Source organism: Coenobita brevimanus, chromosome 77, assembly GCF_032717465.1.
Source record: "Coenobita brevimanus isolate Jiangsu-jjx chromosome 77, ASM3271746v2, whole genome shotgun sequence".
Taxonomy (NCBI): Eukaryota; Metazoa; Arthropoda; class Malacostraca; order Decapoda; family Coenobitidae; genus Coenobita; species Coenobita brevimanus.
This window is the reverse complement of record NC_137030.1, coordinates 19,829,737-19,847,962: the sequence shown is the minus strand read 5'-3', so window position 1 is coordinate 19,847,962 and position 18,226 is coordinate 19,829,737.

Below are 18,226 nucleotides of genomic sequence, written 5' to 3'. Positions count from 1 at the left end.
TCCTGAACAAAATTCTCCCCGTGTCGCCAGGCGAGCTGAGGTAAAAGCGGTAGGGTCAAAGGTCGATCTCCACCAGAATACTCCGTATAGAGGGAGCGTCAATCCCTGCCATAAAGAACTCACAACCAATTCCCTTTTTTGCTCCGAAAAGGTGACGTCGCTGTTATCATACAGTAATCAGTACTATCTATAAAGATGGATAGTTTTCATGTGACGGGAGTTGTCTTCCTCACATCTCAAGCATTAAGTCGTGGTTGCGTTAAATTTGATGAGTTACAAATGCGTCTCCTTGGTTATAGTTCAGATTTACAGTACACTCTAATATTACTACACTTGACGGTCATCCAAGCTGAAAACGGATTATAGATCTTTGTCAGATTAGAACTAATGCGGTACAGATCATTTTATTTAGCTTAAGTGAGAATTTTTGAATTGGATGTGCTAGATATGGCCGTCCGTTATTAATTTCTACAATTCGAGAGATCGTGTCTAAGCTGAATAAAGTCACTTGGAAGAAAAAGAATAAAATATAAATGAAGCACTCGTACTGAAGGAGTACACGTGGCAGGGTCAAAGGTGAAGCTTCCCAACAGAATAAATATACAGTAGCTTTCAGGGGGAGCGTGGATCCCCTTCATAAACAACTCACAGCTAAGACCCCTTAAGTGGTCGCGCGCCAACTCGCTTACCCACACATTTTTTATTTTCCATTCAAAAACAATGAAATAAAATACATGTGAAAAATAAATAAAAAACGATGTGCCATGATATTTGGGGTTTCTAATGTGATCCTTTTCAGCTTAGCTATTACTCACGACTAAAGCGCCTTTTCGCCTTACCTTCCAGGAGACTTAATTTGTGTCGTTTTGTTTGCTTACATGGCCTCAGAAAATTTATCATCATATTATCTGATATTTGGTGACTGCCTTCATTAAGGCAATACACTGTTTCCCATAATAATAATAATAATAATAATAATAATAATATTATTATTATTATTATTATTATTATTATTATTATTATTATTATTATTATTATTATTATTATTATTATTATTATTATTATTATTATTATTATTATTATTATTATTATTATTATAATTATTATGCATAGGTTTTCACCCATCGACGGTATGAGGGTCATGAAGGCAGACAGTCATTTCCTGCTGTCCCAGTCTTTCACTACAAGTCCCAACAACCTGTTTACATGCACGTCACTAATTCCACCACTGGGTGAACGGGTACACGAGGGACATATCTGATGGCCAGTCCCATGCCTCTTTTACACCGAGCCCCATTTAACAGTTTATCAGAGGTTGGGTACAAGAATTTCTTCCTCCCAGCTACCACACGACTATATTCAGCAGAGACACCCCTACGAGAAAGCAGATCAGTAACCTACCTCCTTCCACAAAGTGACACTATTTCAAGCTCTGTTACCCGATTTATTGTTTCCAAATTAATTTATATGCAGGGTCATATTAATCATTTTAGTCTGAGGACACAAATATAATATTTTACTCTTGTTACAACCAAGAATCTTTATTCATTATAGGAGAATATCCTATTTGTGAAGGAGCTAAGAAAAGCTATAAATCAATTCCTCCTGTTCGAAAAATCTCCCCTGAGCTGAATAAAATCGTCTGGAGATTGCAATACTAAGGTATTAAGTTTGTGGAAGACCATGTGACACTGCTGTAGTGCAGTTCCTTATTTTGTCATTAAGTCACTGTTTATTAGCAATTTCCCCTCCTAATGTGTGAATCTACAATAATATCAGATAAGGAACACTGATGACAAACTGAAATACGTCCAGCAGAATTTGCAAATCTTGGTATTCTGACCTACGTAACTCTTTTAGAGTAACAGATAAAACCTGCTTCACCCGGGTCAAGGCACCCGCCTGGGAAAGTTTTAAGGCCGAAGTGGTTTTAATAATTCATTGGCATCCAAATCCCCCAAGTCTGGAGTGAAATTGATGTGAGGTCATAAAAGTTTCATTATATATATATATATATATATATATATATATATATATATATATATATATATATATATATATATATATATATATATAACTGTGTGTGTGTGTGTGTGTGTGTGTGTGTGACATGGCTGAATATGTAACTGCTATTTATATACTTGTTATGCAAAAGGCATACAGCAGATGAATCATCAGCGCCATTACCACTGTAATAAATGAGATGGGTGGGATTCAGAATCAAGAAAGAGAAACACAGACTTAAAAGAATTAACCTCAAGTGCCCAGCGAACTCCAAACCTCCAGTCACTCATCATTTAAATCTTCGAATTTTTCAGCTCTAGCCAACACCTGTGTTCCTCTGGCAACACCTGCAGGGGGAGAAGTATTCCCACTACCTCCAGATTATGAATGGGGCAACATTTTTCCTATGATGTGTCCTCATGTTTCGTTCATCCATTTCTGTGTCTCGCAAGTTCTTTTATTTAATCACTTATAACTCGCTTTGTCACATTTTCACTAAGTACAACAAGTATTCTTTTTTGGTTGTTTTCGTCTTTTCCTACAGTTAAATTTACTTACATATACCTTTTTACTACCCAACAGGCCGGGTGTGTAGGGTATCTGTCAGTAACCTAAATTTCGATTTGACCCCAGTGAAGGGACGAAAATCTAAGTGCCACACACACACACACACACACACACATTATTGTGCCGTCAGATATGTCCTCAGGTTTTGTCGTCCTGTTGATGCTTTCATAATAACATACAGCCTCTCTTACAAGCTCAACCACTCCATACGTACTGTCGACAGCAGAAATTAGCTTCAATCATACTTTCATTGTGTGAGCCTGCTAGTTTCTTATGTACCAAAAATGTATTTTGTTAAATAATGAAGAATAATTATTGTTTTATAAAACTCATTTTTCAACTTCTTGCCCATCAGTGTTGCCAGATCACAGGCTCATGTCATTTACAAAAGGTTGAGACGAATTTCAGCCGTCGACTGTACAAAGTTCCTACGTGTTTTGCTCCCTCTACACTTTGGAAGTCTGTCACATGTTTATTTATGCAAGGGTGTGGGCAGATCACTTCATAATGAGAGACAGTGGTATTCTTTCCACTGTTGATGAACTTCCTATCAGGACTCGTTATATTCTGCCTGAATGTGAATAGTGGAGTTGCCAGCTCATCTCAGGTGTGTGTAATTCAGCCGTACAGTATATACTGTACCGCAAATAAATATATATCTTACATAGCATCCTACCTACATCATTTTTTTTTCTGTGTGTCCGTTATCTAACATCTCTCATTTATATCCTGCGATCAGCATACTTCCTTACCCTTTATCTTCCACGTATTTCAGTCATTTTTATCCTCTTCAATATGCGCACATCACATAATTATATTCCACAGCTGTCCCGTAAATACATTCCTTTCACCATCAGCGTACTATAGTCATGCCACAGTAGTGACTCACACTGATATATCAATATGGAAACTACACGCTTTTCACTCTTACTTGTCCTAAAACCACCAACCTCAAACTTGAATGCTGAGTCATAATAACAGATTTGCACAAAAATATGATGCCAGTCACGAATAATTGCTGTGGAGGACTAGGGTCAAGATAAGATAAAAAAGCGAAAACAGCAAATTTTACTCAGTCCTGTTGCAACATCTTCGTACCAAGCTTTCATAGCACTTACAACCTTTCTTTCTCGTGCCACTCTGCTCTCCACTCCCTTTTCACACTTTCACACTTTCCGCTACTGCACAGTCACTTAATCCCTTGAATCCGATGTCGTCTTTTTTGTATCATTATTAACTCCAGACGATTATTATATTAAGCTTAGGGAAGACCTTCCATACTGAAGGGGATAATGGTGGCTGTAAATAACCCCTCCAAAAAGGAAAAGAAAATTCAACAGTGAAAAATTAAAGAAAAATCTGAAGATACCAACAATAGAATATAAAAGACGTCATCGTTCTGAAGAGGTTTATATGTTCCGCCACTTGTTAGTCTTTCATTATTCGCCGGTTTAGGACACAGTCAATCACCTCTCTCAATATCCGCGGTATTACCCATGCATTTCCTGGCAGTCCTTCACAAAGCTCGGAACCATTCTGCAAGATCCCTTTCACACGCAGTAGGTAGCACTGATTCGTCTGCATATAACGACTTGACATATTCCGTCTTTTACTATATCTTGGTGGTAGGTGGTGGCGACCATCGTCCACTCACTTGATGTAGTGCTGCCTACTTCTTACTTAGCCGTTATCATTCTTTTTCTGTGCCTACCTTCCTCTCTTCCTATTTCTCTCATCTTTCCTGTCACTTCTTATTGCTTTTCTCTCCTTTACAGATGGCTTTACATTGAGTGACAAGCCTAATGGTTTCCTGTAAGCCAAGAAACCATTTACAACGCTGGGTGGTAACCATATAACCATACCATACGTGCTCCCTACGTGTCAGTAAGTGGGTTGGTGGAGGGTTAGTGCCCCTCCCCGTAAAACAACTAACTCAAAGTCAAATGGCCACCCCTTACGGGATTGTGGCGTCTGGCAATAAATAGATAGATAGATAGACTATATCTTACCGAATCTAGTTTTCAATGTTCTTATTTTTTACCTCCTCCCCCCGTCCTCCCATTCACAGTCATACTTATACTAAACAGTCATGGAGACATCACTTCTATTCTCACTCCAGCACTGATACTGAACCACTCGCCCAAACGTTCATCTACCTGTACACTTGTTCAAATGCTTCGCTGCCACCATAAAAACTCTTTACAGCCTTCGTCAGTTTCCCCTCCAAACCACATACTGTGCTGCACACCTAACATATTTCACAGTCTCTTCATGTACACCTTGTCATACACCTTTTCAGGATCCAAAAATGCCATAATTTTCCTTACATTAGTTTACACTGACCGTAGCATCTCTATAGACGCACACATTCATTCTGGGCGAGTGGTTCAGTATCAGTGCTGGAGTGAGAATAGAAGTGATGTCTCCATGACTGTTTAGTATAAGTATGACTGTGAATGGGAGGACGGGGGGAGGAGGTAAAAAATAAGAACAATGAAAACTAGATTCGGTAAGATATAGTCTATCTATCTATCTATTTATTGCCAGACGCCACAATCCCGTAAGGGGTGGCCATTTGACTTTGAGTTAGTTGTTTTACGGGGAGGGGCACTAACCCTCCACCAACCCACTTGCTGACACGTAGGGAGCACGTATGGTATGGTTATATGGTTACCACCCAGCGTTGTAAATGGTTTCTTGGCTTACAGGAAACCATTAGGCTTGTCACTCAATGTAAAGCCATCTGTAAAGGAGAGAAAAGCAATAAGAAGTGACAGGAAAGATGGGAGAAATAGGAAGAGAGGAGGGTAGGCACAGAAAAAGAATGATAACGGCTAAGGAAGAAGTAGGCAGCACTACATCAAGTGAGTGGATGATGGTCGCCAACACCTACCACCAAGATATAGTAAAAGACGGAATATGTCAAGTCGTTATATGCAGACGAATCAGTGCTACCTACTGCGTGTGAAAGGGATCTTGCAGAATGGTTCCGAGCTTTGTGAAGGACTGCCAGGAAATGCATGGGTAATACCGCGGATATTGAGAGAGGTGATTGACTGTGTCCTAAACCGGCGAATAATGAAAGACTAACAAGTGGCGGAACATATAAACCTCTTCAGAACGATGACGTCTTTTATATTCTATTGTTGGTATCTTCAGATTTTTTTTTTTTTCACTGTTGAATTTTCTTTTCCTTTTTGGAGGGGTTATTTACAGCCACCATTATCCCCTTCAGTATGGAAGGTCTTCCCTAAGCTTAATATAATAATCGTCTGGAGTTAATAATGATACAAAAAAGACGACATCGGATTCAAGGGATTAAGTGACTGTGCAGTAGCGGAAAGTGTGAAAGTGTGAAAAGGGAGTGGAGAGCAGAGTGGCACGAGAAAGAAAGGTTGTAAGTGCTATGAAAGCTTGGTACGAAGATGTTGCAACAGGACTGAGTAAAATTTGCTGTTTTAGCTTTTTTATCTTATCTTGACCCTAGTCCTCCACAGCAATTATTCGTGACTGGCATCATATTTTTGTGCAAATCTGTTATTATGACTCAGCATTCAAGTTTGAGGTTGGTGGTTTTAGGACAAGTAAGAGTGAAAAGCGTGTAGTTTCCGTACTGATATATCAGTGTGAGTCACTACTGTGGCATGACTATGGTACGCTGATGGTGAAAGGAATGTATTTACGGGACAGTTGTGGAATATAATTATGTGAGGTGCGCATATTGAAGAAGATAAAAATGACTGAAATACGTGGAAGATAAAGGGTAAGGAAGTATGCTGATCGCAGGATATAAGTGAGAGATGTTAGATAACGGACACACAGAAAAAAAAAATGATGTAGGTAGGATGCTATGTAAGATATATATTTATTTACGGTACAGTATATACTGTACGGCTGAATTACACACACCTGAGATGAGCTGGCAACTCCACTATTCACATTCAGGCAGAATATAACGGGTCCTGATAGGAAGTTGATCAACAGTGGAGAGAATACCACTGTCTCTCATTATGAAGTGATCTGCCCACACCCTTGCATAAATAAACATGTGACAGACTTCCGAAGTGTAGAGGGAGGAAAACACGTAGAAACTTTGTACAGTCGACGGCTGAAATTCGTCTCAAACTTTTGTAAATGACATGAGCCTGTGATCTGGTAACACTGATGGGCAAGAAGTTGAAAAATGAGTTTTATAAAACAATAATTATTCTTCATTATTTAACAAAATACATTTTTGGTACATAAGAAACTAGCAGGCTCACACAATGAAAGTATGATTGAAGCGAATTTCTGCTGTCGACAGTACGTATGGAGTGGTTGAGCTTGTAAGAGAGGCTGTATGTTATTATGAAAGCATCAACAGGACGACAAAACCTGAGGACATATCTGACGTACGTAGAGATGTTGCTTCTTTAGCATTATTTTATAGATATTTTTACCGTAAGTGTTCAGACGAACTGGCTTCAATTGTTCCTCCCCTTCATATTTTCTCCCGAAATACTCGGGCAGCTGGGAGAAAATGGAGTTCCCCCGAGCTAAGCCCTGTATTGGACTATATAGCCCCGCTAGGGTAACAGGAGCGAGCTACCACTCCCGGCACGGCAGCCCGGGCGAGGCTCGAACTCGCAATCCCCCGATTACGAGTCCGGCGCGCTACCACTGTGCTACCGCGCCCCCCTCGGGCAGCTGGGAGCGCCCATGAATTCACACTCTCTCCCCCGCAATGCAGAACCTCTGCTTATCAAAATTCATTTATCCCCAGAACTACTACTCTCTGGAATTCACTTCCTGGGAGTTGTTTCCCACAAACATTTAATCCATTTCAATTCAAATCCAGTTGTTATAAATATTTCATGAATGGAGGATGCCTTTAGGCACATGGACTTTTTTTTTTCCCCTTTGTTTTTCCTTCCTCCATTCATTATCTATTAAAAAAATATACATATATCTTAACCCCTTTAACCAGGGAACATACTGGTGTATTCTTACCACCTCTAGTCGATTCTGTTCAGCTTAGGAAGGCACCCTAGTAATGAAGGAGCTAGTAGACGCTATATCTAACCTTCATAGTTCGAAATTTCATATCTAAGCTGAGTAAATTCCCTTAAAGGTAGCAAGAATGTAAGAAGCAATACATCGTCCAACCAAAGAAGTTAGCACCAGTTAAATTATTCACAGACACTATATCTTTGATCTGTTGTGGTCGTGAGAGTTTTATTTCATATGTATCGTTCATGTACATTTAGTTTTGTGAGCCGTAGTATTACACCCGGCTCACTAAATATCAGTGCGATTTTGGTTGATACCAATATTTGCATAGAGTTTTGTATCTTAACAGTTCATTGTTGATATAATGGTTAATGTGTCGTATTTAGGTTGCCTAACAGTTGCTTTAGATAAGAGCTAGCAAATCTTTAATAAGAGAGAGCTTAGTTAAGAGTGGTAACAGGATTAATACAAAGGAAGAAGAGTGTAGCCAGAAAAGGAAGAAAAATGTACAAAGGAAATGCAAAGAGAAAGAAAGAAAATATGCATAAGTAGTCTCATCTCATGTAGCCTACTTCGATATTCCACTTAATTCACCATTACAGTTTGCTTCTATTTCGAATGGCAGTAAAGTTATGCTTTATCATAATGACTGCAAATGAAGTAAAATTCCGGTAAATATTCGGTGCATTATTTAGCTGAACATCTACTTGGTTCATATTGTCAGTTAATTCATTCAGGAGATGGGAAATCGCCATTGTTTTGTTCCTCCAATCGCCAGACGACTTCATTTAAGATTAGTAGTTGCATCTATTCTGGTTAGCCCAAGCAGATGTGATGAGCTGCATATACCATCGGAAATATCGCCAAAAGGTATTTACTAAAAGTATAACTTCATTCTCTGTTCCTGGTGAAATAACTGTGTACAGTGGGTTTACATAATATGTTCATTAGATAACCAGTACTTTGTGTTTAAATTATACCTTCTCATTAGCCATACGAAAATACAAAACTTACTTTGTTCACATTCTGTGATGAAAAATGGCCAAGTATCTTGTGTTGTCATGAAAGAAGTTAAAGTGAATTTTTGTTTATCCAATGCTGCCATGATAAAAGTTAAATGGGATATTTTCTATTGGAGTACCGCACGACAGTAAAGTATATTAGCAATAATGCTTCTTTACTCCTAACCACTGACTCTGTTTACTAGAGGCGGCAATGAGTGAAATTTCTCTTATGAAACTTCTCACTCGCAAAATAATCACCACTTCACTGAGTTTGTCAATTAGAGGCTGCAAGTAGTGACAATCTCTTAAGTTCCTCAGAGAATCCTCTATTGTCAGATAATAACACACCCTTTCACTGTCACCTAGAGTCCGCATTAAGTATCGAAATCTCTCAGTCTCGCAAAATACCCATCCCCCACACAAACACTGTCTGCTAGACGGAAAAAAAAAAAAAAAAAAAAAAAAAGACAATCTCTTCAAGTTCCCCTGTGAAGAAGCCTCTCACTGTCGCCTACTTACTCTTGCTAGAATGTAGTTACCTGTTTGTGGTGGTGTGGGTGAGGACCAAACCTCCTAAAAGCCATCTCTCATCCTACCACCTGGCATACCTGTGACTCCAGACTTAAAGTAAGGAACAAAATAAAGGAAGTACACAGAAGAGCTGTAGGAGTATTCTGATAAAAGATACAGATAGCAAAAAGTTCAGACTGTTCACGTGTGTCACTATTTTAAAAAAATGGGTGTAGACGATCTTGTGGATTAGTGGTGTTGTTATGACTTTGGTAGGTGGTTTATGAATTCAAGTGAGAGCATACTATGCTACTTATCTCTGTACAACTCTGATAACATGGAGACCAAGGTGGAATAACAACAGCTACAAATTAACTTGTTTCAGTCACTTTGGGTTTGTGTGGGAGTGTTCATGCATGCTTGGCGGTGGTTTTTATAAGCAGGTTATGTCGAGTGGAATTTATACTGGAAATTTAATCTCTTTGCCTTTGTTATTCTGCTCGTTATGATGTCTTGTACTGAGCGTTTTGAGGTGTTTGCTGCTAAGTGTACTGAAGCTGGTTTTATTCTTTGAGCCTTTGAGCCTACTAAAGTGTTTTTGCCAGATGCTGAGTGTGTTAGTGAATATGTGTGTGTGTGTGTGTGTGTGTGTGTGTGTGTGTGTGTGTGTGAGAGAGAGAGAGAGAGAGAGAGAGGTGAGTGCAGGCTGGTAATAAGTATGCAGCATAGCTTAATTAACCATTTACTGGGCACTCATAGAAATACTGAGAAATTCAAATTTTTTATCCTAGACCATAAAAGTAGACCCAGTTCTAAGGTTTATTTCTTTGGAAAAATTTTCAAAATTTTTGATATTAAAGTTGCAAATCACAGTTGATGAAGTGATCATATACTGTATGGTCACTTGCCGGTCTAGGGTAAAAAAATGTCCAAATTATGCAATACTGATATGTATATATAAGGTAAAAAATACACAGAATAACAACTTTATCATTGTATTATTACAAAATAAACCTTATAAGTTAATAAGTTAAAAAATAAAAAAATATGAATATTTTATCACAGGTACTTTTCAGAACCAAGATTTACCATGATTACCTCACATGCCTGGTTACTGTCTGGTTCCCCAACTATGCTACAGGCCTATGGTACTCCTGGAAGCAGTTCCTCTCAGCATTCAGGCACAAATGGACTTTGCAGACCTGGCAGACGAGGTTGGACCTGATTATGTGCCCCTTCCGGCTGCAGAGCTTACACGTCTGCTGGGTCATGTAGAGGGGAACGTGAATGAGGGTACTGTCGAATCACAAGGAGGCATTTGGGGCTTTGCTGCGGTGACCTCGGACAGGCCTGGGGAGCTCGGAAGTGGTAGGGCTGGTGCTGGTTCTGGGGGATGCAGTCAAGCTCCTTGGCCACCGAGGAATCACTGGTTTCCGGTTGCTGGCAAAGTGGAACAACGTCACCCGGAATTCCTTCAGGCAGAGGCCACTTGTCTCACCTAAAGCCTCACAATCACGGCTGTAGCATAGCCAGGCATTGGTAACGGAGAGGTCCAGGCAGTGGGCAAAGAGCCTCATGTACCACCTCTTTGATTTCATTGGGGTATGGTAGAGGTGTACCAGCATATCGCTTTTGTCGATGCCCGCCATGTTGGCGTTGTAGGACTTGACGACATTGAGGCAGTCGACCTCTTCCTTTTTCTTTGTGACCCTCGAGTACTGCAGGCACTTGGAGACAGGATGTACACCGAGGTCAGTGGACAGGACAACCACCTTACTGTCTTTCCATTGATGAGCCATGATGCCGTCATCGGTAGTCATGTAGTTGTAGGACCCCTGAGGTACAGCTTGTTTCTCAAGCTCCTTGACTGAGTGAAGGTTTTCCAATCCTGTTCTCCCTGGCCGTGCCTGTGTAGTTGCAGTCTGGTTTGGAGGTCCCGCACAATATCAAGGCTGGTGAAAAAGTTATCTGCAAATATTGCAGTGTTGGTAAAGTAGGGCATGGTGCTGGCAAGGACAGAAACTATCTGGCTTGTGACTCCGAGTGTTTCCTGCTCTGGGGTGAGGGGAATGCCGTGGGCCTGGAGTATCGTCCCTCCCTGGTAGAGTATCATATCATGGATGAACCCATCCTCTGACGCTCTGCAGAACAGCTTGAAACAAAACTTATTCAGCTTAGTATTAATGTACTGCCTCAGATTCCCTGCAGTCTTCCCCTTGTAGCCCACCATCACCTCGTCAATGGACCGTTTTGGAGTCTGAGGTTCACTCCAGAAGGCGTCGCTGACGTGGCTGAAGAGGGGTCGTACTTTGTAGAAGTTGTCTATAGTGCCAGCACTTTGTGAGTTGTCATTGAAGTGCAGGGTTCGCTGGAGAAGTCGAAAGCGTTTAGAGGACATAAGGTCAGCCACATGAGGTACTCAGGTGTCCTTGGCCCAGTAGTCGTGAAGGGAGGGACACTTCACAATCCCCATGTACAGGAGGATGGATTTGAAGTTGAGGATCTCGTTGTCGGTGGTGGAGGAGGTATCAATATCCTTTTGGGTGGCATACAGGTTAGTTTGGTAGGTTATATGGTTGATGAGCTGAGGGCTGAGGAACCTGCTGAAGTATTGATGAGGACTCTGGACATACAAAGGTGGCTGGTGCTGATAGCCGGGAAGGAGGGGATTGTTTATGTCCACCTTCTTCCATGTAGTGGGCCTTGTCTGCAGTGTGTTTTTGCTCTTTGTCTTGCCTTTGCCCTTGCCCTTACTTGGTGGTTGCAGTTCCTCCTCCCCCTCCTCCTCAGCCACATCCTCCTCCTCCTCATCATCATCATCCAGCTCCTCGAACACTGACCTGGTACAACTCTTCTTTGTGGGGGGCTCATTCCTGGGACCTGGGGTATCTGGGTTGTGGGGCTCAGGCACATAGCCAGGGTCTCTGATGTCATCATCTTCAAGGCTCTCATCGTCATTGATGTTGGGATCTGCCGGCGCCACAGTCGGTATCTTCTGGGAGTGGTTCCTACGGTAGAACATATTCCAGGACAGCTGGAAAAAGAATGACTTTAGAAACTTACTCATGAACTCAGCTAATGGCATAAGTTCCTGGTGAACAATGAATTCAAGCAAACTTTGGGAACTGAATTTCTAAAAATAATTTGGGCATAGGTTTCCCATGAAAAATGAAATTGAAAAAAAAAATGGGCATAGGTTCATCAAGAAAATTGAAAATATATAAAAAAAAATGGGCATAGGTTCCCCATAAAAATTGGTATTTCTTTATGTCATAGTACTTCTATCTCGGAAAAACTGCAGTATATGCCTCACAATAACTAAAATATTTGAAATCGCTAAAAAACTTACCAAAATCACATTTATTTCACTGTGCACTTATGAGAAAATAATAGAAATGGGTCATTTTTGGCTGTGGAACACTCTAGCATCCCTACCCAAGCTGTGGCCATATGGCATGCTGGTTTGGGTCACTATCATCAATGTTATCGGTATATATGTTTTTATATAACTTTATCATAAACACAAAATAATACCCCTTACCGGCCAAAGTGATCATATGTAGTAATTTAGGAAAAGCCAATGTGTTACAGTAAACGGGCATATGATCATATAAGGTCACACACTTTTTCACGGACAAATTTCACTAAGTTCCATATGATCCACGTTAATGATACCTATATCAGGTTATACAACATCTATTCAGCTGCAAAATATCAGGGTATTATGAACTTACCAACATTATGTCAGGAGCTAGAGTTATGGGCATCAAGACAGAATTAGCTGAGACGTTGCTTCCTTAGTGTCTGGGCTGTAACTAAACTTTGAGGCGCTTCCAACCAATGATGACCAAGCATCAGCTCTGACGTCATAGCCAGACTCACAGCCTGAACATTGCTGATTGGCTAAGGCCCGATGATGGGGTGGTAGGCACACACCGGGCAGTTTGGGATTGCCATTTTTTACGCCCATTTACATGATTAAATATGATCACTTGCCCGGTAGCAGGGCAAGGTAAGGAGTTAAAATACACAGTGGCGGATGCAAGCTGGTCCTTCAGAAAAGTTGTTGTAATAATCTACGTGTAAAGAAAGCAAACGTTTGATCTACCTCAGAGGGGGGTGGAAGGGAGGGGGAAGGGGGTGCTGGGGGAGGGGGGGCTGGGATGGAGGAGGGTGGAAAAGGGGAAAAGGGAGGTGGAGGGGTGAGAGTAAAGTCAAATGCGTTTCACAAGACATCCGGTGGGCGTACAAGTAAACTCTGCTCTAGCTCGGTGCAGAAGGAAGCTCTAACTACGAACTCATAAAATACGAAGTTGGTAAAAACAAAAGAACATCTCATAAAACAGAAAACTGAAAAATGTAGTGAAAGGCGAAACAGGAGACTGTGTGTGGATGTGGGAGGAAGCGGAATAATTCTACTTACGTAAGCAAAGTAGAAATGAATACTACTAGATATTAAATAGGGTGTCCCATGAAAAGCATGCAAGACTTAAGGAGGTTATGCTGGAGTAATACTGAGTAACTAACGCTCTATCAGTCCGAGTCGAGTCCTTATCTGTTACGAAGCTACAATCATGGATGACCTTATGCGCCAAAATCCACCCATATACTCGTAGTCATCAATAACTCTGATTCAGTAACAATTGAGAACTAGACTGATGTTGATATAGAATTTACTCCTCATAATTAGGTCAAGGATAACTTCCTGATGTTTGGCATGCTTTTCGCGGGGCATCCTGTGTTGACTAAGGGCATTTGGACGTATATCTAAGCTACTTTATAAACGTATTTTGACATCATTATCACCATCATCATCATCTGGACCTTCTTTCCCAGCCTAGGGCAGGGTGAGGAGTAGTAACGTCCATACAGCCCAAATTTGCCCAATCCAATGGGCCATGCTTCCATTCACTCATCATTCAAGCCCCAGGAATCCTGGCTCTATCGGATATGCCAAAAACATTCACCACTTTCTGTAGCTTCACGTATCATATCCGACAGAGTCCATCCATAAAAAGGGGTGCCAAAATCCCTAATCACGCACTTCTCCTCACAACATGTCTCAAGCCAGCTCGATCTCCCGTCAGTTCCCTAGCCTTACCGACTTCCAAACCTATATTCCTCACACATTCATCCACCATATCTCTCCACCTTCTCCTTGGCCTACCTCACCTCCTCCCTCCTTCGAATTCGCTCAGATATACCTTTCACCACTCTATTGTTATCCATTCTTTACACATGACCAGACCATCTCAGTGCACTCTCTTCGATTCTGATGTCCACCAACTTCCTCACTCCGCATCTTTCACGAATCACATTATTTCGTATCCTATCGACCCTCTGTACTCCACATACATTCCTCAGCAGTCCCATCTCCACTGCTCTTACTCTTGACTTTTCATTTTCATGCCACACCATAGTCTCAAAGCCATATGTTAACGTTGGCACTAACACTCCTTCATGTAAGCCTCGTGCAGCTGTAACATTCAAGTCTCTCTTTCTTATCAAGGCTTTCATTGCACCAGCTACTTTTCTTCCTTGTGCCACTCTACTTTCAACTTCTTTTGCACATTTTCCTCTCCTTTCTATCTCTGTACCCAGGTATTTGAACTCTCACACCAATTCCAGTCTCTCTCCATTCACTGTTACATCGCACTGGGAGTCACCTTCTCTCTCAATAACCATCACTTTACTCTTTTCTACATTTACTCTCAAGGCACGACGCTTACAGACCTCCGCAAAACTCTACACTAGCCTACAAAGTTCCTGTCCCGTACTTGCAAGCAGTACTGCATCATCAGCATACAACAAATTTGACATATTCCATCCATCACCATTCATTACCAACGCCATCCCTCTCTCCATTACTCGTGTTTTTACTTCTCTAATCATCCCCTTCATATATATATTGAACAACCATGGGGACATCACACAACCTTGTCACATGCCCACACTGATCGTGAACCATTCACTTGGATGCCCATTAACCCTTACACGTGCTTCACTGCCATCATAAAAACTCTTGACGGCACCTAGCAGCTTACCTTCTACACTGTACATGGGCAAAACTTTCCACAATCCTTCTCTGTCCACTTTGTCGTATGCTTTTTCCAGATCCATGAATGCCATAAACACCTTATGGTCCTTCTCACAAGCCTTCTCTACTATCTGTCTCACTGCAAATATTTGGTCCACACATCCTCTGCCACTCCTAACGCCACCCTGTTCACCACTCACTAGGACTTCTGATATCTCTCTTACTTTCTCTATAATAATTCTTCCATATACCTTCCTTACCACACTCAATAAATTTATTCCACGATAAATCATGCACTCACTTTGCTCACCTTTATTTTTGTACAGGTGTACAATCACAGCCTTCTTCCACTCTGCAGGCACAGTTTCACTCAACCATGCCTTCTTACATATCTCCAGCAAGCACTTCATTCCACTCTCTCCACTACACTTAAGCATCCCTGCATAAACCTCATCAACCACAGCTGCTTTCCCATTTTTCGGTCGCTCACAACACTCTTCACCTGTGCGAGTGTCACGTCTCCTGGTACTGCATTCCTTCTCTGAACACCTCCAAAACCAATCATGTTTACAGCCGCTCTGCTCTCTCTATTACCATTCATCAGGCTTTCAAAATAATGTTTCTATCTGGTCCTTACTTCATCTCCACGGGTTAATAATCTACCACCTACATCCTTCACACCATCACATTTCTTTCTGCTTTTCCTTCTACATTTTCGCACCTCATTCCAGAATAACTTTCTATTTTCAGAGTAGTTTGCATTCATTTTCCTTCATGGATCCTCATATACCTCCTTCTTTTTCCTCTTCACTAGTCTCTTTACGTGCTTCTTGCTCTCAGTATATAAAGTTCTTATTTCAACTGAACCCTTTTTCTGTAACCACTTTAGGCACTTCTTCCTTTGACGTGTATATAAATTTACTTGGCAACCTCACATGGTACATGTAATTAACCATATCAGTGTGTACATATTGTTTCATTTTCATTGTATAAATACAGTACTGTTAATCCTTTTGCTACACTGTCCCCTCTTTGTGGTTTAATCTTGCTGCGCCCAGATGATTTTATTTAGCCTTGATGAACATTCAGTATGGTGAATGCTGTGTTTAACCTCTACAAATCGAAAGTCTCCCTAAGCTGAATAAAATTGTCCAGAGAATGTAAGAGTACACCAAACAACAATCATATACAACAGAATGGTTTTCCCGAGCTGAAGGAATAAAATGGAATGGCAATAGGCACTGTAGCTGTATTCCTGTGGGCTTAGATGGCTCCGTAACTCATTCGGCATATAACCCCAATAAATAATTCCCTTTCCATTTATGACTTTGTATTTTGAATATTAGGTCGTAACTTCGTTGGCGTCAGAAACTTGGGTTAATATTGACTTTATGCTATCTCTCTATCTATTGCCAGACGCCTTAATCCCGTAAGGGGTGGCCACAAACAAATAGCCTCCATGTCGCCCTGTCCCCCGTCATTTCACTGCCCTCCTCCCAGCTCACACCACCCTCCTTCACATACTCGTATCTCTTCACTCCATCCCTCCATCTCAACCTTGACCTCCCCCTCCCTATCCCCTACTCCACCTCACTCACATACACACTCCCCGTTAGTCTCTAGCTCTCCATCCTCTCCACATGGCCAGACCACCTCAGTGTATTTCTCTTAACGCTTTCTATGACATCCATATCCACACCACGACGCGCCTTCACTTCCTCATTTGTCAGTCTGTCTCTCCATGTAACGCCAAATGCTCCTCTCAAATAACTCATTTCCACTGCTTTCACTCTTGACTTGTGTCCTTCCATCAAGGTCCAAGCTTCACATCCATACGTTAGAGTTAGTATCACAATACTATCATGTAGTGAATTTTTTTACTTATGCTCACTTCCCTGTTCCTTATGAATGTTTTCAAAGGACCAGCAACCTTTCTTCCTCGTTGTACCCTTTCAAGCATTTCATCCTCCAAACTTCCATCCTCACTCATCACACTACCCAGGTACTTAAATGCACTCACATTTTCCATTTCCTCATCATCCAACCTTACTGTACATTCACTGACTTCATTTCACTCGAAGACCATAACTTTACTCTTCCCTACATTCACCTTTATATTCCGTTTCTTACACACTCTTCCAAACTCATTCATCAAGCATAGCAGTTCCCCTTCGTCTTCACTTAACAAAGAACGCCGCCCTCTCTCACTAGCGCTGTTCCAGCATCCACTGCATTACCTTCTATATCTTTAATAATCCCATCCATACTCAGACTGAACAACCATAGAGACACGACACATCCCAGTTTCAGCCTAACATCCAGATAGAAAAATTCACTTAGCTCACTATCCACACACACTGCAGCCTTAGCTCCCTCATACATACTTTTCACGGCATTCAACAACTTCCCATTTACTCCATTTATTCTTATTATTTTCCACCTTCCTTGTCCATCCACTCCTTCACATGCTTTCTCTAAATCCACGAAGACCACATACAACTTCTTTCCCTTCTATAGAAATTTTTGCACTAGAGACCTAAAACCTCCCTGTTCTTCTCCAGCTAATGCCTCTGTTACGAGTATTTCCCTAACTCTGTCAGTAAGTATCCTACCGTATACTCTGCGTATTACACTAAGAAGACAAATGCCCCTATGATTGCCAGATTCTTCTTATTCCCCTTTTCATTTGTACAAGGGAATAATTATATCTGACTTCCAATCCTCCCGAACTCTACTCTCCTCCCCGGCCAATCTGCACATCTTCCACATCCATTCTACTATTATCTCTCTCCCATGCTTCAGCATTTCACAACACACTCCAACAATTCCTGGGGCTTTCCCCATTTTAACCTTCTTCGTTTCTTCCACAACTTCCATCCTACTGATTTCTTCCTCCCTTCTCACATCCCTCCATCACCCAGCCACTCCCCAGCCTCTTGCAGTCTCATTACTTTCTTTCTCTATGTTCAGCAATTCATTAAAGCGGTCTCTCCATCTGCTCACTTTTTCTCCCTTCTCCACTAGTAATCTACCATTTTTATCTTTCACTCCCCAACTAACTACTTCTTTGGCACCCTGTCTAACTGGCTTTACCTCTTGCCAGAACATTTTCTTA